The 23,914-nt window shown below is 45.2% G+C and overlaps 1 protein-coding gene across 6 annotated transcripts in view; it reads left to right on the plus strand.

Annotated features, from left to right (window-relative positions):
• LOC308068795 (uncharacterized protein) overlaps nucleotides 1–23,914 on the plus strand; it is a 185,376-nt gene that overhangs the window by 122,561 nt on the left and 38,901 nt on the right. For 2 of the 6 annotated variants that reach the window (XR_013930129.1, XM_080400005.1), the window contains exon 1: nucleotides 1–23,914. This exon is cut by the window's left edge and continues 18,135 nt beyond it; it is cut by the window's right edge and continues 4,431 nt beyond it. The gene's annotated coding sequence lies outside the window, so the exon portion shown is untranslated. The other 4 variants (XR_013930130.1, XM_080400006.1, XR_013930131.1 and 1 more) reach the window with 3 other exon arrangements.

Here is a 23,914-nt window from a genome sequence, read left to right on the forward strand (position 1 = left end):
ATTTTTAAAGTCTTGAAAATGCTGTATTGAAAAAGATGGTTTAGGCTAGAAGGGATGTGCTAAGAAATGAAAATTCGTGGTGGCCCCCAGAGAAGAGGAAAGAGGAAGCCCATGCATGGCAGCATGAGTTAAATGAATGTGAAAAGAGGAAAGGGAAGGGGAACAGTGTTGAACAAAACATGCAAGAACGAGCTCAAAAATGCTCTGTACTGGGGGTGAGGGTCAACAAGGGAGAAGTTGAGCAGGGAAACATGTCTGAAGAGTAAGTCTTGAGGTACAAGCTGAGCGGCCACGTTCAGGATGTCAGGAGCTGAGCCTACCCTTGGCTGCTGTCACTGAGTGATGTCTAAAAGATCCCAAGCGATAGTGAGAAAAGAGTTCAGTGCAGCCATTGAGGCAGTGTTATTTAGTTAATCTCTGCTTTTGCAGAGGTATTTTCAAGTTTTTGACCAAGAATGCAATCTTTGCTCTTGCAAGGATAAACTCCTTGGTTTTCACCCTAAACTAGTTTAATATTTGAAATGATACTTGGTTGAAGTTACCTAAGTAATACTAAAACTGCCATGCTAGTGTTTCCCTAAAAGCACAGGACAAGGCAATGCAGATCCCAGGCAGGAGCTGTGCTGGGTTTCCTGCAAAGCCGCTTGTTTGAGGCGTGGTATCCCACAGGATCCTTTGGTCAAGGACCGAGTGTCATAGAGGCCACATTTTCACATATCTCAAAATTGTTTAAGGATAGAGCTTGAGTGGCTGGCAACTTTTGGAAATTTAGTCGCAAGCGGCTTTTTGGGAAAGCTGCTGATTGTTTCCTGTATATGAAACCATAGACACCTCCACTCCGTCCTGCTGGAACCTGTCTGGATATTGGGGTGTTTCACAGAACTGCAAAACTAGGAGAGCAGTGGTCCTTGTTGCTGCTGGACAAATCTCCTTAGCATGAAGTATGAGACCACAGATCTTGCGCTGCAATGTAGACCAAGGTCCTTTGCGTCTTCCTGTTTCCTTGATCCCACTTTGTATCACTTTCTTGCAAAAAGTAAACTACTACTGTGTGTTCATCCACTTCACACAGAGGTGCTACTAAATATGCCATTCTTTCTGCAGTCTAGATGAGGCAGTAAGAGGTACCATCCTTCCCAGTTGCCTCGCCACAAACAGACCTGAGCACACAAATTAAAAAGAGAAGAAAGTGGAGTGGCTCAGATGGGACACCTGCCTGCCACGGTTGGTGCTGGACCAGAAGAGTTGGGGAGGTGTGAGAGAGGGCAAAGCTTCCCAGGGGAGCGCCATCCATGCCTAATTTAGTAATAATGAAATAGATGATTCCTAGGGAGATCAAACTTACTTGGAATGCCTGAAAAGGACCCCACTATGCATTTAACATGGGAGGACTAGAACCTCAGTTATTCTCTCTTTTTCTGAAAAAAAAAAAAAGAAGAAGAAAAAAAAAAAGATTTTGACAGACCAGTGGCAGATTTCAAGTTTCCTGCTCAGGAATAAACTGAGGCAACTGTTTCTTAGCATACCGTATTTTCAGTTATTAAAATATATATGGTCTGTACCAGTCCCAAAGATTCATCACCACTGCAGAGCCTCTGATTTCAGTTTTCAGTGTTGGGCTGGGGGCACCCGCAGTGCATGCCACTCGCCTGGGAGATGCTGGAGGCCAGGGGAAGCCTTTGATAGGGCTGGGGGGGACCCTCACAGGCTCCGTGAGCCGAGTCCTCTGCGTCGGTTCACAGGCATGAGGGATGGGCTGGGTTTGCTTGGAAGTTCAAGCTCAATGAACTGAGACCTTGGAGAACAATTCCTCTGGCTGCCACCACCGTCCTGGGAAGCCCACTAAAGCCCTCCTTCCTAAGAAACCCCCCACCCTCTCCCCTGCCTCCTTCCCTTAATACGTTCACAAGTTTTGCTGACAAAAGAGCAATTACAACCTGACGGAGACAACTCACAAAGAGAGTGGGGATGACCCCTAGGAGAGGTTTATACGACTCAACACATGGCCAGTCACCGACAAAGCCAGCCCCGCTCACATTTGATCACAGAAGAGCCTCCCAGGCTGGCATGCTTGACCAAAAACTGGCTGGGTGACTCATTCGTCTGGCGGCTCTGTGATTCATGAGCCTCCAGGAGGAAGGGAGGAGGGAGGCGAATGCTTTTCAGATCTGAAGTTAAATGCGAGAGAAACACATTCCCCCAAAAGCAGACACTTGACTGTGTCCAATTGGTGCCTGAATACCCACACAAAGCCAGGGCAGGAGTCCTGGTGTGACGCACGGCAAGGCTCCCGAGGCCAGCCACACCGCGGGCTGCACCTTTCCCAAGTCTGTGGTTTGGAAGATCCCGAGTGTATGAGCAGGAATAATGCCTTACATCTTATCCTTGTGTGCTCTGTCCGGTCTGGCTTTGGGATTTCCCCAGGAACATCCTATTCCGGTGTGCTTTGGAGCCGATATTGAGGGCTTTGACCTAAGATTCGAGTCAAAAACCTCAAATGACTTTTGATCAGCTAAACTTTTAAGCTTCTGATCTGCACTAATAATTTTGGCTCCCTCTCTTATCTGTTAAGGGAGCGGATCCACAGACAAGTCTCCCATCCTCAGAGGTGTTCACAGCAGGTAGCATGAACCCTCCACTGGAAGCACCTCTGTCTCCACGTCCTCTGGATGAGCCTCACCAGCTGGCTTGACTACTTGCCTCACTTTTAGGTGACAGGAGTCAGGTGAGGGGAATCCAGCCCTGGGTGCTCAGGGGGACCTTTCCTCTGTGCGGTCTCCACCCTGCAGGGAGCTCGGGGAGGCTGTGGCGTACTAGCTGAAACGCTTGTGCTTCCCACCACCATACCTCTCGGAGTCGGCCATTGCAAGGGATTATGTTACTTATTGCTTCAGACATATGGGTCAAAATGCTAAATTATTCAGCAGCTGTTGCCAGATGGATTTTAAAACAATTAACAAGTGCTAAAAATAGGCAGCTTGCTCGCTTTCTTGGATTTTGCCAAAAAACATCTGTTTGCTGTTCTCTTGCCAGCAGTTTGTGCCTTGTGCTCCCGGCGGCCGTCAGGGTCTTTAGTGGTGTCTGGACCTTGGAGCATGTTTCTCCCTCAGTGAGCTTTGGCTGCGTGTGTCAGGGCACAGCTCTCCTGGGCAGGGGGTTGAAACACCTTGGTGTTATCTTTTTGCATTACTGGTGATGTTACTGAGATTCTGAGCGATAGGCATTCTGTATCACCTGCCTTCGGTGGCTGGGTTTCACTGACCCACGTTCACGCTAGGGTGATAACAGCAGGAGCCTTTAAAGCCCCAGCATTAAAGGGGCTTGGGGGCTTAGCTCTCTGGGGGCACCAACATAGCTTTGAAGGACCCAGGTTTTAGCTCTTCCTTTCCATGGTGTGGCAGGCAGGAAGACACTGCCTGGCATGAGGAAATCCACATCCAGAACTGCACTGAGCTCTCCGGTTCACACGAGGCCACCCACAGCTACCGGGCTTACCCATACCAGCCTGCCTTACTGCGGGAAGAGGAACGTGTCCAGAGGACGTTGCCACTCACACCCATGTGATAGACTCTGAAAGAAAAATCACCTGCAAGCTTGAAGGCCGTGAATTAAGTTAATGAGCTGGGATCAAAATAAAAACAAGCTGCTGTGCAGTTCGTTGGTGAGGCCCTTCCCTCTAAGGGATTTTGCTGTTTGCTTCAACTGGCAAACCAGATAATCCGCAGCAAGACGTTTGGGGACATGTAAATTCAGTGCTTCCTGAAGCTCACAGCTCCATGTTGTGAAGGCAAGAGCATCCTCTGGCCATGTTTCAGCGTGCCACCGTCAGAGCCTGGCACCCAGGCAAGACTTTGGCCACTAAACATTTATTTGTTTGTCTCTGTGGCACAGGATGTGCTTTGTCCAGAGGCAAAGGAAGTGTTTGTTTCTTTTCGGAGTTTGCAATCATCCATAAAAACAGGTACTTTGCATTTAGCCACAGGTTTACGAGCCTCTGCTGCCAGCCTAGCCCTCGTGCTTCGCTTGGTGGGACTTGCAGCCCTCAGCCAGCTCATGGGAATAGTGCAGATGATAGAGCAGATTTAACTGAGTTTCAGTTTCTAAAAAATGTTACACTAGGCAAACGCTTTGGACCTGAATGAAAGTGGTGGATCTAATTTTAGACGGTACCTATGAACGAAACTTGAAACGAACTGTTCAGGAAATACCTTCCTCTGCACCAGTGCCAAGGGAGAGTATGTGATTTAATGCTAAATTAGCCAGTGCCTATGAACAGGTTACCACGAGAATATTTTTCCCCTACTTTCAACTAAACTATTTTTAAAAAAAGAAGTCTTAATTTCTACATATATGCCCATGTTCTTCTGCAGATCTTTCATCTCCAGGGAGTGAGAGACTTCTCTGCTTCAGTGCCATATGTTACCTTGTGATGCATGTTTGTCACTGTGGCTCCACACTGCAGAGCTGTTTGCTTCGATCTGGTGGCCAAAAGTGAAGGGCACGTAGGCGAGGATTTTGTGCAAACTAAAAGTCTGTCCCAGGGCTCTTGCCCAGATAAGCAGCCACGGTGGCATTCAAGAGGCCAGATCTTTTTCAGTTATGCTTTATTATATATAGTCCAAACATTCCTCTTTTCATAACAAAGACAGAAGAGAAAATTGCCCCTCCAGATATCAAGCAAGCATCCTGTCCCTGTCTCTCAAGCCTTTTTCACACAGCTTTTCATGTCCATAATATGGGACCCTGGACACCTAAGGGTTCAGCTGAGAGAGAAATCAGCAAAACAGCTCTGTACCTTCCTGCACAGTCTTTCCAGACAAGCACCGAGTGATAGGTGCCTTTCTGAATAAATGGACTATGGATAGTAATAGGTGGAGTAAAAATGGGAAAAAATAATTGCTAACAAGGGGGCATCAGAAGGTCTAAACCATACTGCTTTATCAAAGAATAATTTGCAGGTATTGTAAGCCAACTGCTCCCTATCTAAGCCTTAATGAGATTCTCAGCCATCAGCAATGGAAGCTTTAGTTAGCAAAACACAGAAACATTTTGTGATGCTTTTTTGTCCTTTATCTGAATAATCTGTCTTGCTGTTCTGGTTGTGGGGCTGTTGGTCTCTGTGTTCAATGGTGTGAACTTTGGTTGGCTGATGGTTCACACCAGATAAACTTTGTTTACAAAAGGTTAGATTAATACTTAAAGAAATCTCAGCTGAGATGTTCATAGCCTATAATATAGCAGGTAAAGGACACTTTAGTGAAAAGATAACAGGTTGCCTCCTAATTTCCTCATTACCTTCTGTGGAAACTACTTGAGTAATCTATTTGAACTAGTTTTGGTAGGATCTCCTGATTTCCAAGGGCTCCAGGACCGGCAGCCCAGATGGGGAGGGAAAGTAGCGTGAGGTGAGTGGGAATGTAGTTCTGGGTTGGCCTTCAAGAAGTATCTTTTGCTTCATGTCTCATGACAGCATGGGTTGCAGGCAGGACACATCAAAATTCTTGTTAATTAGCTGCTATACAATCACAATCTCTCCCAGTGACCAGAGACTTTAATTTAGGCTCTCCATTTTCATGCTGTCTGTCTGAGGCAAGCTCGCAGCGCTGTGCAGGGAGCTCACTGTTTTCTGGAAAACTCCGGGGATGATACTCTCAGCTCATCATGGGCTGGTTGTACACCCCAACGTGTGGGACAGGTACTGAGTACCTTCACACCTTGCCTCCTGGGAAGCGCTGGCCTGGGTTTTGTTGCCTGAAAGTATTCCTGCTAACCAGGGGTAGCCTGGGAATGTTTGTGAATATCTAAAAAGCACTTGTCCCTGCCTGCTTTTGCTCTTTCGGAGCTGTAGCTGCAGTCACTGGGCAGGGCAGGGCAGGGTTGGCTGTCACGGGCACGTGCTCGCGGCTGCTGGTGGGGGCTGACACTGCATCTGGGACAGTCTCCAGGGGGGAGTCACAGCCACCCCCTGCTCTGCCCTGTTGATGGACATGGCCATGCCAGGGCTTTGGGCAGATGTTCAGCTAGAGAAATGTTTTCAGCTGTGGTGACAGTCTTGGATACTTCTGTTTCTGGAGGTAGGACAGAGCCAAAACTGGGGACTGGTAGAGCAGAGGAAAATGACATGGGTCAGGTCTCTGAGCTGAGTCGGTGTGAATTCCATGAAGCTGTGTTGATTTGTACCACGAGGGGATCTAATGCCCTCAGGGATCATCACATGAAAAGCACGATATAAAAAATGTGTGTGATGATAGTGATTACATTTCCAAAGGGGTCTGTTTGTCTGCTTGTGCCTTTTTGGTTTCCAGCATCCTTTTGTCCTTGTGTTACATCCCTCAGTACCTATTTTATATCTCGGTAAAACTTCATAGCAAAGCTATAATACCAGCTGATTACAGTACAGATAGGAAAGAGAGAGATCAGATACATTGTTTGTATTTATGGGTAATAACTGCCTGCCTGTCCTATATTTGTGTTTCATTTATTGCTCTGAGCCATTTCTGAACATACATACAGAAAGCTGCATTGCCAGAATAATTCAGTTTTGCTTAAAAAGATGCTGGGATTCTTAGAAGTATCCAGAAAGACTTTTCCCTCAATTTGCCTGGAATATGTGGTGACCCAAAGAACTGACTGAGTGGGAAGGAGTGAACCCACCCAGCTAAGTAAGAAAACTTCAACCTTGAATCTGTGTCAACTGCATGAAAGGAGCTCAGGCAGTTTCTGAGGTTATGAAATATGCAGATATTTGCACTAAACCTTGGTCCTGTTGAAGGCACAGGAGGTTACTGATTAATGTCAATGGAGTGAAGATTTCACCTAGGTTCTTTCCCCTTCTCCTCTCCAGGCGAGACCTGAATTGCAAAGCCATTTCTTGTCCAAACACCTAATCCTGCCAGTGGTTAAGCAGCTCTTGGGAAGGGTTGACCTTGCTTCACTCCCAAATGAAAAAAGGCAGTTGAAAGCATTCAGTCCTTTATAGCTCTTCGCAAGTTTATCAGACTAGACCCAGTTGCTTCACGGAAGGCATTTTGAATACTGAGTTTTAAACTGGAATTTTCAAAAGACATTTGGAGAGGCCTGTGTCAGTAATGTCCAGGCTCAATGGGAATCCCTCGAGTTCCTTTTAGAACCTTATCTCTGCACTTTTCTGTTGTTAAGTAAAAACAAACTGTACGTCTTGGGATTTGCTTATAACTCTGGCTATCTATAAAATCCACAACTACCATGAGCCATTACTTTTCCATCCCTTCCATAATAAAATTCCGGGAAGTAACACCTTTTACCAACAAACAAACCTGCCTTAATAAGACAAAAGTCTAATGCTAGAAGTCCAACTTTCCACTGGCAGCACTTCTGGTTAATACTGGAAATTCTAAATATCCGATTAAACATTTCTGGAATTTCTGGGAATACGTTGAGATGTTGCATGAGCTAGTTCTTCATAAAGTTTTCAACAAAATAGCTTGTGTTGGGGCTTAAAGGAACCCTTCCAAATAATCCATCTCCCTAATTTCTTAAAGTGGTTCCTTACATTTCCTAAGCTGACTCCTTAAATGACTTATATTCTCCTTTGCAAAATGCATAGACACAAATAAACCGCATATATGAGGAAGGAATGTTCCGCCGTCCCACAAAACAAATTAAATACATTGATCCAAAATCACCCCTGGGGTAACTCCTGTGAATTCAGACGAAACGCTTGAATTGAGTTTATTAAAGCAGCATTTCTGATACGTATTGGAAATAGCAGTCGAATGAGGTTTTGCAATAGTAAAATGATTGTTTATTAGTGATGAGTGAATCACAAAACGTCTGGCATGTATGCCGATCTTAGAAAAAGAACTGAAAAAGTTTGAAACCTGATCAGGTCTCTGAATCCGTATGTCAGCAAAACTGCCTGGAAGTAAGTGTGAGTCAGGGTTCTCTTTCAGACATATTTCTGAAATGTCCAGATTTATAATTTTGGATATAGTCATATCTCAGCAAGTGCTAAAAAATTAGGGATGGTGAATTGAACTGGTAAATAAACAAGAACAAACTTGTTCCTAAATTTTATGTGATTCTGATCTTTTGGAGATAGTCACACAAATCCCTTAACCACGCCAAAGCTGCAGAATGGAATATAAAAGCAGGGGAAACAAAATTAGTTCCCAATTCAGACTTAATAAATAAACAATGCAAGTCCTTTCCAAACTCTTGTTTTGTTTTCTTCTTAAACACTCTGTCAAACCTCAAGTAGCTTTTCAAATGTCTCTGTATAGAAATCAGCTTTGGGCTTGGAGTAGCATGAGTTTTGTAGAGAATTTTGGAGACAGGTACTCTCACCACGTGCTGGGCCACAGTATTTCTCCTGAGGAGCATCAAGGCAGAGATCCCCCTGATACGATCCTTGACCAGACAGTGCTCTCACACCTCTGACCTCTTAATTTCAGCTTCTCAGTTGACCGTTAACATCAAAGGGCTTACAGACACATCTTAGAGAGGAGATGACTACACATGGCCCTCCCCTGTCAGGCCCAGGTTGGCCAGGGAGGTGCAGGCAGGAGAGGCAGCCCAGGCGAGGACATGTAACTGCGTGGTTGGATCCTGGGCAGAGAGGGCTGGTTACTCAGAGGCTGCTACATCATGCCAACAGGGACTTGTGGGAAGAGTCCCTTTCCCTTCAAGCATCCAAGAGACTGCTCTTTGCTAATACCATTGAATTCATCAGGTCTGTTGCTGGAACAGCAAACAGCTCGCGGGTCCTCACCTGCCCACTTCACACAGGGACTGGGGGTGGTTCGACTGACTTGCAGTGCTGCCCCCTCACCACCACCCCGGTGGCAGCAGGTTTGTAGGGTGGCTTACACATGTAACCAAAACAAAATTATTGCACAATCTGGCAAGTCGTTGGTTCCAGCAACCGAGAGCTATGCCCAGTGTAGTTAAATCCCATTACAAAAATAAATCTTTGGGATACCCCACCATGACCTGCAGTAATAATCCTCTGTACAGCTAGGTCTCAGCTTAACTCCTGTAGGGATCATTTTATAGCAGTGTAGGAGAACAGACTGCTTGATTTACTGAAGCTGACTTTCATCTCTGTGATCCTGTGGTTCCAGAGCGGCTGTGGCTCAGCGTCCCCAGGTACAGCAGGATCTGTCTTTGTGCTGCTTTCAGCAAGTGTCTGGAAGGATCTTTATTTCAAATTATTTGAGGCTATGAAACCTTGAAGTGCTAACTCATCTTTATTCAGTAATTTCTCCAGCAGACGTCCATGTGGTCACTATGGTACTTGAAGAAGTGTTGTAATGGGAGCAGGAAGAAGGGAGAAGCCCTCAATAGATGAGTGCTGTGTGTGCTGCAGTGGTACAGGAGGGATGGCTCAGTGGTGAAGGCCCTCACTGAAGCATCAGGGGACCTGTTGTGTGTCTTTTTGCTGCCACAGATACCCTGTGAATCCTAAGTCAAGTGTGCTGCCGTTTTACATGTCTCCTGATTGTACCTCTCAAGGATGCTGTGAGATCCTTGGAAATATAGGGAAGAGGGGTTTGGATATGCTTGGATGTTTGGTGATTCTGGCCCTTACTCCTGCAGACAGCTGTAGGAGAAGGTGTGAGTCTGCTAGGTGTAACTGAAGACTGCAGTGGCTGCTCTAACACATTCCATTAAGGGGAGAATCTTCAGGGGACACCCAGCTCTCAGAAAAGCTACTTTCAACTTAAAACCAAATTTCTCTTAGATCAATGAAAGAGTACTTTTCTAAAGATTTCAGGTACTTAATTAGAGATCTTGGATAAATAATAACATTAAGGGAAAATGTCTAAATTACAACTTCCAGTTGCATGTCAACTGCATGTCCTATCCTAACATCCTACAGTGGGGGTCATGGAGTGTTGTTACTCCTTAGAGCTGAAGCCTCGGGTCATCAAGCCAGACACACTAGGTCCTCTGAGATCAGGACTCACCAGATCCTTCTATAGTCTTGTCCAAGACCTGGCGTAATGAATGACCAGATTATTATTATTATTTTCATATGTTTGGGTAAAACAGAGCCCCACCTTTCTGATTTGGAGTGGCCTTCTCCATGCTGGGAAGGTGTTAGCAGGTTCTATTTGTGCTCTGGCCATGCAGAGAGACATCTGGGTTCCTAGAGCTAAGCAAGAATGGCTAGTAATCTTTTGGAATAAATGTTAAAATGTATTACCTCAACAAAATACTGATCTTTTGAATCAAAGCAATTTTGAGCCTCAGGGACATTTTGAGCCTCAGGAAGAGAAGTGCATATCTAAAGAAAAATGTCTCCTAAAACAGTGATTTCCAGCAATGGGAATGGGAGGGCAAAGTCTTGCACTGAATCACAGCCCAGAGAGCTGTATGAGCACCCTGGTGGGTTTTCCAGTAGATGAAATCAAGAAAGAAATTCAAGTTTAACAAGGGAATATACAGCTAAGCAGAGTTTTCTTTTTTTCATATGCAGCTTTCCCCAGAGCCAGGAATTATGTTTAAGTATTTGCATTGTAGGAAATAAATCCATTCCTTACTGCTATCTTCATTTAGCCTGAAAGGAAGTCAAGTTCAAAGTTATTCCACTGCCAGTCTGTAAAGCAGAAGTGGCAGATCCCTCCTGGTGTGCCTTCACCAGAATACAGAATTTAAGGTACTCAGGAGGCAAAAGGGGGCTCCTCTAATGAGCTCTGTGAGTCAGTTTGCAGGCTGGAGTCTTGGTCTTCCCGTGACAAGCATTAGTCAGAGTGTTCCTGGCATGTGGCAGGACAGTGGAGAGAGCGCCTGGACCTCGAGGGTCTCCTGCGAGTTCAGTGGCTCCCGTGATCCCTTCTAGAGGTGGCTGCAGTTCAGCGGTGTGCAAAATGATCCCTCTGCAGAGGTCACGGAGTAGTTTTTGTCTGCTGAGCAGGAGCTGGGGTCTGGTGGGCTGAAAAGTGCTCCACAAACATCCGTTATTATTCTTGATTAGAGAAACTATATATAGATCCTTTCGGGATCGACAGAGCTTCGTTACCAGGCGGACAACAGAAAGTACAAATTTATCAAAATTAAATGGAAGTCAAGAGAACATACTGTCTAAGGCAACAAGGCGGTTCAGACAGCTCTGCAGCAGCCTAAACACATGACAGACTCAAGCAGCTCCCACTGCTGCCAACACAACTGCTCGCGGGGTCTGCCAAGAAGCCAGATGCTGCTGCTGGAAAAAATATCTTCCAGAATTTGGCATCAAGATCCTGTGATTACCATCCAAATGGGAGGAGATGGAGTGGTAGAATGTGAGTTTAGTATTTAGCACCCCAGAACTGTGCAGCAGCCTTTGAAGGCAGAGGAAAAAAGTTCAAGCAAAATATTTTTGCTAAAAATATGTTCAGAGAAATGAACTTTTTTTTTAAATAGCAGAAACCCAAACTATTATTAAAACAACGCAAAATATTTTATGTCCGTATCAATTAAATGAGTAAAACCAAAGAGGATTGTGGATTCTTTACTTGAGCAAATTTTGTTAAGGAATAGTTTTATAAAGGTCAGAACATGAGCTCTTTGTCTCTCATGTTGTTGCTAATGGAAAGTTCCACTGCAGATAGCATCAGAGTGACTCCCCTACCCAAGACAAATAGAGATGGGTCGAAGCATTCCCTGGTAAGTTTGGAAAGGGTTGAATTTAGATCCAAGGTCTGCAGCTAGCCCTTCTTGCATTGACAAACAGAGGCCAAATCCCTAAATACAAACTGATCCAGGGTTTGGGGGAAGGTTGAACCCCAAACCATCTGAGCCTGGTTCCAAATCTTGCAGCTTAAACCCATGTTTGAAGGCAAAGCAATAGAGGGATAGGCTGTTTCTTAAAGAGATTTAAGGCTGCTCCTGAGCCTCCTCCCCCTCCTCCTTTCTAACAACTGTGGCCGATAGTTTCATAATCTGTGACTATAAAAGGATTTGGAGTCCCTTCTGTTAGGTGAGGTCTCTCGCCAACTTGCCTGTCTTGCTGGGCTCCCCCGTGGACATGGTGGTTACGAGTGCTCAGCACACTGAAAAAAGCAGTTGAGACAACATCTGCTCCCCTGGCTGGCTGCACACACCTCTTGTCTCCAGTCTTAACATTTCTATACGTGTGCTGGTTCTGCTCCATGACTGGGAATCCTATTATTATAGTAATAGTAGTAATAATAATAATAACAACCCAAGTGGGAACTCAGAAACGTACATCTGGAAAGTTAAGACGTGAAGACTGTTTTGTTTTACTTGCATTTTTGTTTGCTTATTTTTATGACAGATCTGTATTTCAACAACGTTATCTCCTTGCCTGTTATAACATCTCACAAAAGAGTAAACAAAGCCATTAATCATAATCTCCCATATTCCACTTTCTGGGCATGTCAGATTATTTTGGAGGGGAGGTGGGCAGAGAAGCAGAGAGCATCTGTTCCCTCACTCAGGAACTCCCCCAGGGATGCTGCCTATCAGTGCCTTTTCCTTCAGGGAGGTTTGTAAAAGGGAGGAGGACCCCATGGCAAACCTCTATGTGTCCTGGAGGGCTCAGACTGCATCATTCCTGGCCAGTGCCATGCCTCTTCTTGGCACAGCCTGAGTCCCAGCTGGCCTGGCTGGTGGTGGTTGTCTCCTTGAAAGCCACAAAGATTCCCAGTAACTGCTTACCTAGTATGATTTTCCAGTAGCTTTTGACACAGCTGACCACGTGAGCTCATAAATTCAGCTGTTAATTCTACAGCAACTGGATGAGAGTCCAAAAATGCCCCACTTATCCTTTAAGGTCACTAATTACTCATGGAAATGTGTTGGGATGACTCGCACAAGTGGAGGGCTGCAATGGATGGCTACAAACTCTTTGGAAGGGATAGACAAGGAAGGAGAGGCGGTGGGTAGCCCTGTATCTTAGAGAGCCTTTTGATTGCCTAGAGCTTAATGATGGTGACTACAGGGTTGAGTGATTATGGGTAAGAAGTGGTGGGAAGGCAAACAAGGCAGATAGCGTGGTGGGAGTCTGTTGTAGACCACCCAACGAGGATGAAGAGGCAGATGAAACACTCCATAAGCAGCCGGGAGAAGACTCACAGTCGCTAGCCCTTGTTCTCGGGGGGCACCCAACTTACCAGATGTCTGCTGGAAATACAGCACAGCAGAGAGGGGACAGTCCAGGAGTTTCCTGCAGTGTGTGGAAGAGAACTGCCCAACACGGCTGGTGAATGAGCTGGCTGGGGGAGACACCCACTGGACCCATTGTTTGTGAACAGAGAAGGACTTGGGGGTGATGTGAAGGCTGGAGGCCAGGATCACATAACAGTAAAAGTTTTTGCTTCTTGGAGAAGGAGGGGGGTCAGCAGAACTTCTGCCTTGGCCTCCCTGAGGGCAGACCTTGCCTGTTTAGGTGCCTGGTGGACAGAGTCCCTTGGGAGACAGTCCTGAGGGGCCAAGGTGTTCAGGAAGGCTGGACATTCTTCAAGAAGGGAAACTTCAAGGCTCAGGAGCGGGCTGTGCCCATGAGCTGAAAGCCCAGCAGCGGGGCAGACGGCCTGGATGAACAGAGAGCTTTGGCTGGAACTGGGGGACAAAAGGAGAGTTTATGATCCTTGGAAGAAGGGGCAGGCAGCTCGGGAGGGCTGCAAGGGTGTCACGAGGTTATGCAGGGAGAAAATTAGAAGGGCCAAAGCCCAGCTAGAGCTTAACCTGGCTACTGCTGTAAAAGACATTAAAAATTTTTTTTCTAAATACATTAGAAACAACAGGAGAGCTAAGGAGAATCTCCATCCTTTATTGGATGTGGAGGGAAACATAGGCATAAAGGATGAGGAAAAGGCTGAGGTGCTTAATGACTTATTTGCCTCAGCCTTTGACAGTAAGACCAGTTGTTCTCAAGGTCTCAGCCCCCTGAGCTGGGTGACAGGGATGGGGAGTGGAACGAAGCCCCCATAATCCAAGGAGAAATGGTCAGCGACCTGCTACGCCACTTAGACACACACCAGTCTCTGGGGATGGCTGGGATCCACACGTCTGACTGGGCGGCCGGGCCAGAGAGCGGTGGGGAATGGAGTCACATCCCGCTGGCGCCGGGCACTCGGGGGGTTCCCAGGGCTCAGGGCCGGGGCCCGTCCCTTTAACATCTTTACCGAGGGGCTGGGTGAGGGGACGGGGCGCACCCCCAGGCGGGTTGCAGGGACACCAGGCTGGGGGACAGCTGATGTGCTGGGGGCAGGAGGCTCTGCAGAGGGACCTGGGCAGGCCGGGCCGAGGGGCCCAGCCCAGCTGGAGGAGGTTCAACAAGGTCGAGTGCCGGGTCCTGCCCCGGGGGCACAACAGCCCCCCCAGCGCTGCGGGCTGGGGCAGGGGGCTGGGAACTGCCCGGCGGGGAAGGGGCTGGGGGGGCTGGTGGCCAGCTGGGCAGGAGCCAGCAGCGTGCCCGGGTGGCCAAGGAGGCCAGCAGCACCCTGGCTCGTAGCCGGGACAGCGTGGCCAGCAGGGCCAGGGCAGTGCCCGACCCCTGTGCTCGGCACTGGTGAGGCCGCCCCTCCAACCCTGGGTTCGGGTTTGGGCCCCTCATGGCCAGAGGGACATGGAGGGGCTGGAGCGTGTCCAGAGCCGGGCACGGGGCTGGGGAAGGGGCTGGGGCACAAGTGCTGGGAGGGGCGGCGGGGGGAACTGGGGGGGTTTAGTCTGGAGAAGGCTCCGGGGGGACCTTATCGCTCCCCACAGCTGCCTGACAGGGGCTGTAGGCGGGGGGGTCGGTCTCTTCTCCAGGTAACAAGTGACAGGACAAGAGGAAACGGCCTCAAGTTGCACCAGGGGAGGTTTAGGTTGGCTATTAGGAAAAATTTCTTCACTGAAAGGGTGGTCAAGCCCTGGAACAGGCTGCCCAGGGTGGTGGTGGAATCACCATCCCTGGAGGTGTTTAAACAAACACACAGATGTGGTGCTTAGCGACATGGTTTAGTGGTGGACTTGACTGTGCTGGGTTAATGGATTGGACTCTGTGATCTTAAAGGGCTTTTCCCACCTAAATGATTCTACTCACGCACGCGGCTGATGTATCAGTCCTCAGCAGATTCTGTTTGGATATTGCTGTTCCATAAGGCTGTTTGACTTGAGAAGGGGGGATGTGGGGGTGTTTTCAGGGGAAATGTCAGCAGGATGCTGATATACAGCTCTAGTTTCCCATAGTCCATCCTGGAGACCAGGACAGATCTGCTTCCCCAGCCCTCGGCCAGGCCAGGAGCTTTGATGAGAATGAGCTCTGAGAGTTTGAGCAATCTAAAATCATGGAGGTCTCTAGTTTTTTTTAAAGAAGTGAATGTGGATGGCACCTTATCTCACAGAGTCCCCTGCACTTGCTCGCACGTGCTCTAGGTCAGGTATGGTGTTGGCCCTGGCATATATATTTATATATATAAAGCGCCTATCACCATATTAATAAACATTCTTTGGAACCATTCTTGATGGCAGAGGTCCCAGGTGAACGGGGTATCTGCATGTGCCTTCTTACTTCACACAAGAAAGAAATTTTATCTGCTCCAATTAAGAGATAGGAATCTTCCCTGTCACACAGCATTGCAAACTATAATTTATTATCTGTTTCTGCATTAGCACTTGTGTAGATTTCCCCTGTCATTTGACTGTGTGTGTTCAGAGGCACATGTGCCCTCCCAAGCTCAGGCTCAGGTTTCTGGCTTTAACTCCTGCCTTCCATAAATGTTATTTCTGTATCATCAGTAGTACCTCTGTTTCTGCTATTCCAGAATCCATAATGAATTAAAATAATTTGTTCTTCAGATCATCTTTTAAGTCCTTGATGGTGATGTTATTCAATTGATCAGCTTAAGTAAGGCTCCTGGAGCTCCCTATGTTATGAAGCCTGTCCTCAATCGCTAATTTTGATCTGGGCTTCAGGTAGAATGCTATATAATGGTATTTTGGCATCCAATTTGTATACCAGCCACTGGAAATGTAATTTGCATGTGTTTCACAAGGAAGGCTTAAACTGTTAGAATACTTTAAAGAAACGGCCAGGTTTTCTAATGCTTTGAATAGGTTTTCAGTTGGACTTTGGGAAAGAAAAGATGGGGGACTGAGCCTTTGCAATGATTAACTGGCCACCTGCCTCTCTAAGGAGCACCCTCCATGGTGACTTCTGGAGGATGCTGTGTGCTCTGTGCCTTTTCCAGCCGTGCAGGACATCTGGATACCGTATGTGAGACTTGCTCTTGGTGCCTGCAGGTGCTGAAGAATCTTAGCTGTAAATGTACTTGTCTGCAGTCTCTTGCATTAAGAGGCAAGTTGTCACTTGAAATAATTCCTGAAATTATGATGCTGTAAGATTTTAATAGTTTAAGTGTTAGCATTTCTGGCCACTTTGAAGAGGTCCCATAGCCAAACTCTTTCCTGGTCAGTGTTTTAACATCAGTCCGTAGATTCTGAGTGTCCTAGAGACCTAGGTTTTGGGCTGTCTTTGCACACTCACATGTGTCACCTTCTAGGAGACACTATGAATCTGTGGATGTGGTTGAGCTACCATGAGATTAGCTTTAGGTGTTAACCATCAGCATCTCATCTACTCCTCAGTGTTTGTCCATGCTTGCTTTTCCCCTGGAGTAAAAGTAGATCAACTTTTCTTCTTAGGGCAACAGACAGCTATGAAGTGCTGTAAATTGAATTTACACAATGGTGTAAATTGTGTTTATCTCTCTACAACTTCTCTGTGTACCCACACCCCTTGAAAGATTTCATACCGAGATGGATCCACCAGACTATACAGGGGACTTGAAGGGAAAAGCTATGTATGATTCATGATACAGGACTCTTATCCTCAGAGTTGGATGATTTTACCTCTTCCCATCAGTTTACATGGAGCAGCTAGCCTATTGCACAATAAGCCAAGCCAGCACTAGTTTCAAAACACGTGAGATCTAGCATACCTTGAATCAGGAACCACAGGTTTAAATCTTGTATCTCAATTTCAGACAACGTGCAGCAAGTCAAAGTTTGTCCTTCTGAACAGAAAGGTAATACAACACGTATCTGAAAAAATGTGCAAAAACCAAACCAAGCAACAGTTATAGCTGAACTGAGATATTCTCTTTGCCAGCTGAGAGAAATGCCTTTTCGAGGGAGCAGTGCTAAGATGTTGGGTGGCTGTCTGCCTCATCTGCTGGGGGATGGAAGGGACATTTGTTGAGGAGTTGGCCAGTTCCCTCGGGAGTCTAACTGCATGCAACTTTCTCTCTCCTCTCCAAGGATGGCTCAGGAATGATGCCCTCCCTAAGTCTGTGCCAGCCTTTGAAAACTTATGTGGCTTCATGTCTAACTCAAGTAGTTTAATTCATAGTAAAATAACCCATTTTCACTCATTGCAACCATGTTTTATTATCTATTGTGTTACAGAAAAGACTGATTTCAGGAACTGTTGGTTACCTCGTGTTAATGTGTTGACATTTGCTTGTCTAAAGAAATACCTGAAGCTCCCCTTCCCAGCACGACTCATTTCTCATATTTCTATCTGAAGCAAATACCTTTATTTTATCTGTATATGGAACTTAGTTTGGTTTCTGAATGTCATACAGAGACATAATTTGCTTGGACTGCAAAACGTAAGCCTTTAAAGTACACATACCGAGTACTTAAGGCAGTTATAGTGTCCTCGTTTCCTGGGAAGCACGACTCTACTCATTAGGTGCAAGTCACCTAGACTGAAAAGCCACTGGTCATTCCCTCAGGTCATCAGCTTCACTCCGGCAGCTCCAATTACCTTAGCAGAATAGTATCACCCATAACAACCTAAGTAAATCAAGAAGTCACCGAACAAGGGAAGTAATTACAGCTTCTTTCAGTACTGAGAAAGCAACCTGTTCTTTTACGATCCATCAAAACCATGTGTTTGCCTTTAGTGGTTAAAATAAAGGGTGTGCAATTTGGGAATAATCCAGCTATGAAGTTTCCCTAGTAATTGGCAAGTCCTGAAAGTTATTCACTTTTGCAATTTAAAGGTGGTGAGCACGAGATTAATTTAGTTTTCTTTTAGATTAGTCTTTAAGGGACACTACAAAACCAAAGAATGACATTTTCAATTGGTGAACCCACATTTCACCCATTTAACATCAAGATTTATTTTGTTAACTACCTTTAAATTTTATTTATGATGTGATTTACTCATGCTGTAAACCAGAATGTCAGTCACTGTAGCTGTATCAAATATTCAGAATTCGAAAAATATTTACAGCTTTCAGAAAAAGGTCTAGCATGTTACTCAACCCTAATAGTAGTATTATCAGTTTACGCAACTCACTCTTGTTTTTCAGTCTTCATTTCAACACACCCATTTGATTCAGATTCAACTGATTCTAGGCGAAAAAGTATTTGTTTGCAATAAGTCTACATGCAATTTTATAAAGCACTTTTCAAATGGTCAGGGCACAGGCATATGTCATTGGTTTAATGGGGAGAGCTTCTGTAAACCTCAGCATGAACCATCTATTCTTCTTTGAAATAAAAAGTCTGATCACACATTGTACTTAGCGCTGTGCTTAGACTGAGCATATGACTAATCTGGCTGAAATCAGTGGGATGACTCAAAATGTTTAAAATTATGTGCATCCCTGCCCCAGGGCCAAGACACAGGACTTTTAATGCTTGGGGGGAATTTTTTTCACCTAAATTACAGTTCATTCACTCTTTTCTCTGGAAGACACTTTAAACAGAAGAATAACAAATAGAATATTGCTCTTGACCTTTAGTAAGGAGAGTATCTAAAGGTTACAACTCAATGTTAATTTGAAAATCCAGTTAGATCATGATGTTACATTGTTCTGCATTTATTCGATATTTGTGTGACAAATTTTCAATGTCCTTTATATCATATAATTTACTTGACAGAAGTGGCCTCTTTTTTCTGTTAAGGAACTATCTACAGATCTCTGCCTCTTTCTCAGGTGTGTTTGTTGCTGTTGAAGCAAATGGCCGTATCTCCAGTAGGCTGTGACCAAGCACTGAACCGTGGAGACACAACCCTGAGATGAGGCAGTTGCTGTTCCTGAGAATGAATTAAAACCTAAGTAAGCGCTTTCATGCTCAGACCTCTGTGAGGGTAGGTCTGCACCTTCCCAACAAATCATCCTTCAGTTTCCAATATGCCAAGATCTTCCTACTGCTGGAAATTTTGTGCTATGTTATGTGCATTTTTCAGTTGTCGGTAAAATGTTTTGAGTTTTTTGCTCTAAACCAGGCACAAAGGTCTTACTGAACTAAAAGCAAGGGCAGTATCTGCTTGGGGCAGCACTACTGGCTGCTAATAAAATTTTAGAGAGAAAAGGAAAATGATAGCATCCTTTGTTGCTGAGCTGTTTCCAAAGGCTCTGCAATCCTCTCTGCTCCCCACACGCTCCTCTGTGCCGGGGTTTTCCCAGACCCGCTGTATGTTCACTGATTCATCCTCTCCATTGCCGAGACACCTAAACATTTCCAAAGGAAGGCAAAAAACCAGGTCAGCAGAGTGGAAGTAACCAAGGAAAAAAACACATACGCTTGTATTGGGAGAAAAGTCAGAAGAAAAAAAAATACAGTAAAGTGGGATTTAAAAAAAAAAAAGAAAAAGAAAAAAGAAAACATCCCCGGAGTGGATTTGAAAACCAATGTCTGACAGCTATAGTATATTCGGTGTCTAACATCCCAGTGGCTCAATGAGAAAAGCGAAGCTAATGGTACAGAATCTGAAAATCCCATGTCTGAGCTATTTTGGGTTTACTCAACAGTCCTACTAAAATATAGCTGCACTCTAATTATGTTTGTCCCTTAAACCATTGGGGAGCAGTCTAACTTGAGACACAAGCTAAGGTGTCACGGAAAAGATGTCAAAATACTCTCTGGTAGAAAGCAAGTGCTCCCTGTTGTGTGCTTGTCCCTCTACAGCCTGAACAAAGGCCACCACTCCAGCCGTGCATCCCTAGGCAGGTCTGCAGGACTTCCAAGGGAATATCTGGAGTTCTGCATAGACCAGCCTGACCAGCAGAAACCTACTGAACTGATGAGGGAGAATATCCTTTTTGTTGCCTCCTATTAGCTCATACCTTTGACCCTTTCCCTGTTCTTTTCCAGATTTTGTTTTTCAAAGTAGCTGCCCATACAGCTGGTGGTATGTGGCTCACATGCTCACAGCGGTGGGTTCCTGATCTCAAAATGTGGACATTCCAGGCCAAAAACATTTCAGACCTAACTCCACAAGCATTTATTGGCTCCTTCAGGACCGTGTTACAGCCTGCACCAAGTACCCATGAACACACAGCTAGCTGATCCTGCCACCAGCATCCCATCGAACTGGAGTGATCACAGCCATGGCAAACAAACTGCATGCAGATTGATTTCACTCTCATTTTTGCAGCTCAAGCCAACTGGGAATGTAAACCGCACTGACCAAGGAAAGTTGGGGAAATTGCCAGTGAATGCAGAAAAAAGAAAAGGAAGGAAGATGTGGAAAGCAGGAGGTAAGAAAATGAAAGCTGTTTATTTAATACTCAACATGCTGATTTGGGTCAGGCCTTGCAAAGCAGTCCCATGTCTACAGAAGTGACATTCCCTTTAGTAGAGGATAAGACCTCAGATCAGTCTTTCAGTCTCTGGGTGGGGATTAGCTGAATTAATCATTTGGCAGAGACACCAGGTGGGTACAGAAGTTAAAACTCACCTATCGGTGCCATTTTGGGGGGTTGGTTCAACCCACTGTACAGTATGGTGCCGGCAAGGAAATCACAACTCACATCTAGATTCAGATGGGAAGGAAAATACAAACCTCCAGAATGCCTTTCCCCCACATTTTCCATGTTCAGACCAAAGGGCTGGTTTTGACTCTATGAAGGTAAACTTAGTCCTCTAGAGGGCATGGTTACACTGATTATATATTTAATAATTAACTAGTACTACCTTGGCTATCTGTTCACTTTTCCTGGTGTAAATCAGAAGTCAATGAACTGACACAGGTAGAGTTTCATTGTCTTTAAACCTTGTTGTAAGGTTTTCCATATAATCTGTCTTCTTGAGGGGGCTGATCCTTGTATGGGCCAGAAGGTTTGGGTTTGATCGTTGGGGAAACTTTCCAAAAGGTAGCTGTAATTCTTTCCTTGCTACCAAACTCCAGTGTGAAAATCAGCGAATCTATTCTTCGCATGTGTTTTTGCTCCTGCTTTGGTTAATCCCAGCATCCCTCGGTAGTAGCCTCGTCTGAGTCATCTGATTAGTAGCACAGTATGGGCTTACTGTCCATCTTCTCAGAAAGCATGGCAGCTCCAGACACTAGATGGCAATTATTTGTGTTTGGGCAATCTGCTGGTTGATCTTATTCAGCCAAATTTCAGAGTTAACAAAATCGTGCAGATGTAAATATGGCCACCATCTGTCTTACTGCGTGTGTTTCCCTGGTGTGTGAACAGAGCAGAGGTTTGAATCGGGGGCCTCATAATGCAAAGGAAGATGCTACACTAGCTGATCCAAAACCCACCTCCTCCACTGAGGTAGCACAAACTGTGCAAAGCCCTTTTAATCTGGAAGTCACATCTTTGTAGAGTTTACACTAGGTTCACTTGTCTGTATTGCAAACACCTGCATTTTATTCAGTTTTACAATATTTAAATCCCCTTATAAAATAAACGGCTACTTGCTGGAACGTTATCCATGCTGTATGTCCAAGATCTGATGAATTTAAAAGCTATTTTCTAAGATGCATTGGAGAAAGAGAAGGACTGGAAACAGCCATCAGCTAGTGTTACAGATAGGGAAGTATGTCTATTTTTTGTGGCTTCCTTCAGATTCTGAGTACATTCCACACGCATAACATGTTAAGATTTCTTTCTTGGGTCATTCATAGTGCCAAACCAACACCTAGGAGCTCAGAAGCGCGTTAATCTGTGCTAATCTGTTATCATCACTGAGCTGTGCCACACAGTATCCCTTTACTTCTTTAGTTACACTTGGAAGTCATCCTCAGCCATCACATCCTCCTTGTACTGGACCATGATGATTACGGTCTTACACTTTCTCAATTTGCTCATGAGAAAAAAATCCATGTTGCTTTTTTTAGATTTCTTTCTCACGGCTGAGGAAATTATGTTCTTAGCTGGTTTAAAAGATATCTGCTGGCCTGTGGATGAACCAGAATCCTTGGGTTGAATCTACACTTCCCATTTTAACATGAAGCTTACAAGGGCTGGGCTGCCCTTCACTCGGGCTGACCCTGCTCACAAACATTGGCCAGTGCCAATACGCTTTTTTTGCCTCCCATAGCTTTGTTGTTAGCAGGTTTGTAGGAAGAATATGGTCTAGAAGAGAGTCTAGTCCCAGAAATTTTGTGCTAACCTGATGATTGACCTTTCTCTGAAAATGGATTAAGGTGTTCTGAGTGGTATTGTAGATCTCTCTTTTACTGCCAGAAGCTATACACTGTAGGTCAGGTTTGTGAAACAGCTAAAATAGCATTGCTCCTGGAAAATTCAGGCTGGATTTTTACACACAAGAAAACACCTCTTCATAGCTTAGTTTTTAATACAGATTAGAATTTACTGGATGCAACCAGTGAAACTTTCATTCTCTGTTTTAGGATGGAAGCCAGGCAAAACTCTCCTTCAATATAGAAAAAATGATGTAATTTTCTTTTCTCCCTTTTGTCTTCATTTTCAGCTAATATTTGGGTTTAACGGCAGGAAGGATTTCCTGTGAGAACTAAGCTAGTGCAGATCTTCAGCTGATTTCTTTGTGCTCAGCCTGCTCACCTCTCCATATCCACTTGCTGTGTCTGATCTTACTTCAGAAGTTTTGGGGGTGGATGTGATCTGTGTTTAGATCAGTAGGTCCCTGGCCTTAGACACTTCCACTCTGTTACAGTGCTAATGCTATTATGAGCGTTAAAAATAACAATAGAAAGTAGTTATGCAAAGCACATTCTGAAGCTGCAGTTACATGGCCAGAGGTACTCCGATTAGCTCATTTACAGCTGATCCAGATACCTCAGCATTATGCTGTAGTCTGCGGTGTAGACATCCCTTGACACTGCTGTGGGCTGGATGTACTTACATAATTTTTTGCAGCATACATGAAAATGCAGCATGAAGGCCATTAGAGAGGAAGGAGGGGGTTGGAACAGGGCAGTGTTGGCTTCAATGCTGGACATGCCGTCTCAGATCATTGTTACTGCAGCCATTTTACTCTAATTCATCCATATCAACCAGTTTTAGGTCTTTTTAGCATTTCACTCTTGCCATCACGCTGAAGAAGGCTTTGGCCACGCTTCATTATGCTTGGCTGGTGTCAGCGAAGGAGTGAGTGACACTGTTATCCAAGTCTATCTCTCTACCACAACGCAGACAGCCAAGCGCTGTTGGCCCCAATGGATATTGCTCAGCAGATCTTTGTCAGGCTTGTTCAAACAAGATACGTTACCACTGACCTACCAGCTAAAAGTTCATGCCTCTGACTCCAGGATACTTCTTGTCTTGGTGTCATTTGTTCATTGAAATAATTAGTTATTGTACGATTATCACATTAAGAGGGATTTTTGTTTTGTTTTGTTTTACGAAGAATGGCATTCTTCTTGCTATCAGATGCTGGGTAGGTAGTTTATTCTTTTGCTTTCTATTCCAGTGTGGGTTTGGGTTCATGAAAATGAGAGAATCTAAGCCTTGAATAGAGCCAGCTGCTTACAAACCTCCCCAAGCCTTTGCCAATTTAATTCATTGCTGGCTAATGCAGCTCAGGATTCTTTTAAGTGAAAGGTGCCAATCACGCAGAATTACACAGTGGTTTTAAACAAAGCCAACTCACCTGTTTGCTGGAGTCTTGAATCAGACCACCAAACGCATTTTCACTTATGCCTAGAAATGAGCCAAACCCACAGAGTCCAGATCCAAATCTGGCTTCAGGCTCTCACGGTTGGATTCTGATG

Source organism: Falco punctatus (assembly GCF_963210335.1).
Source record: "Falco punctatus genome assembly, chromosome: 8".
NCBI lineage: Eukaryota > Metazoa > Chordata > Aves > Falconiformes > Falconidae > Falco > Falco punctatus.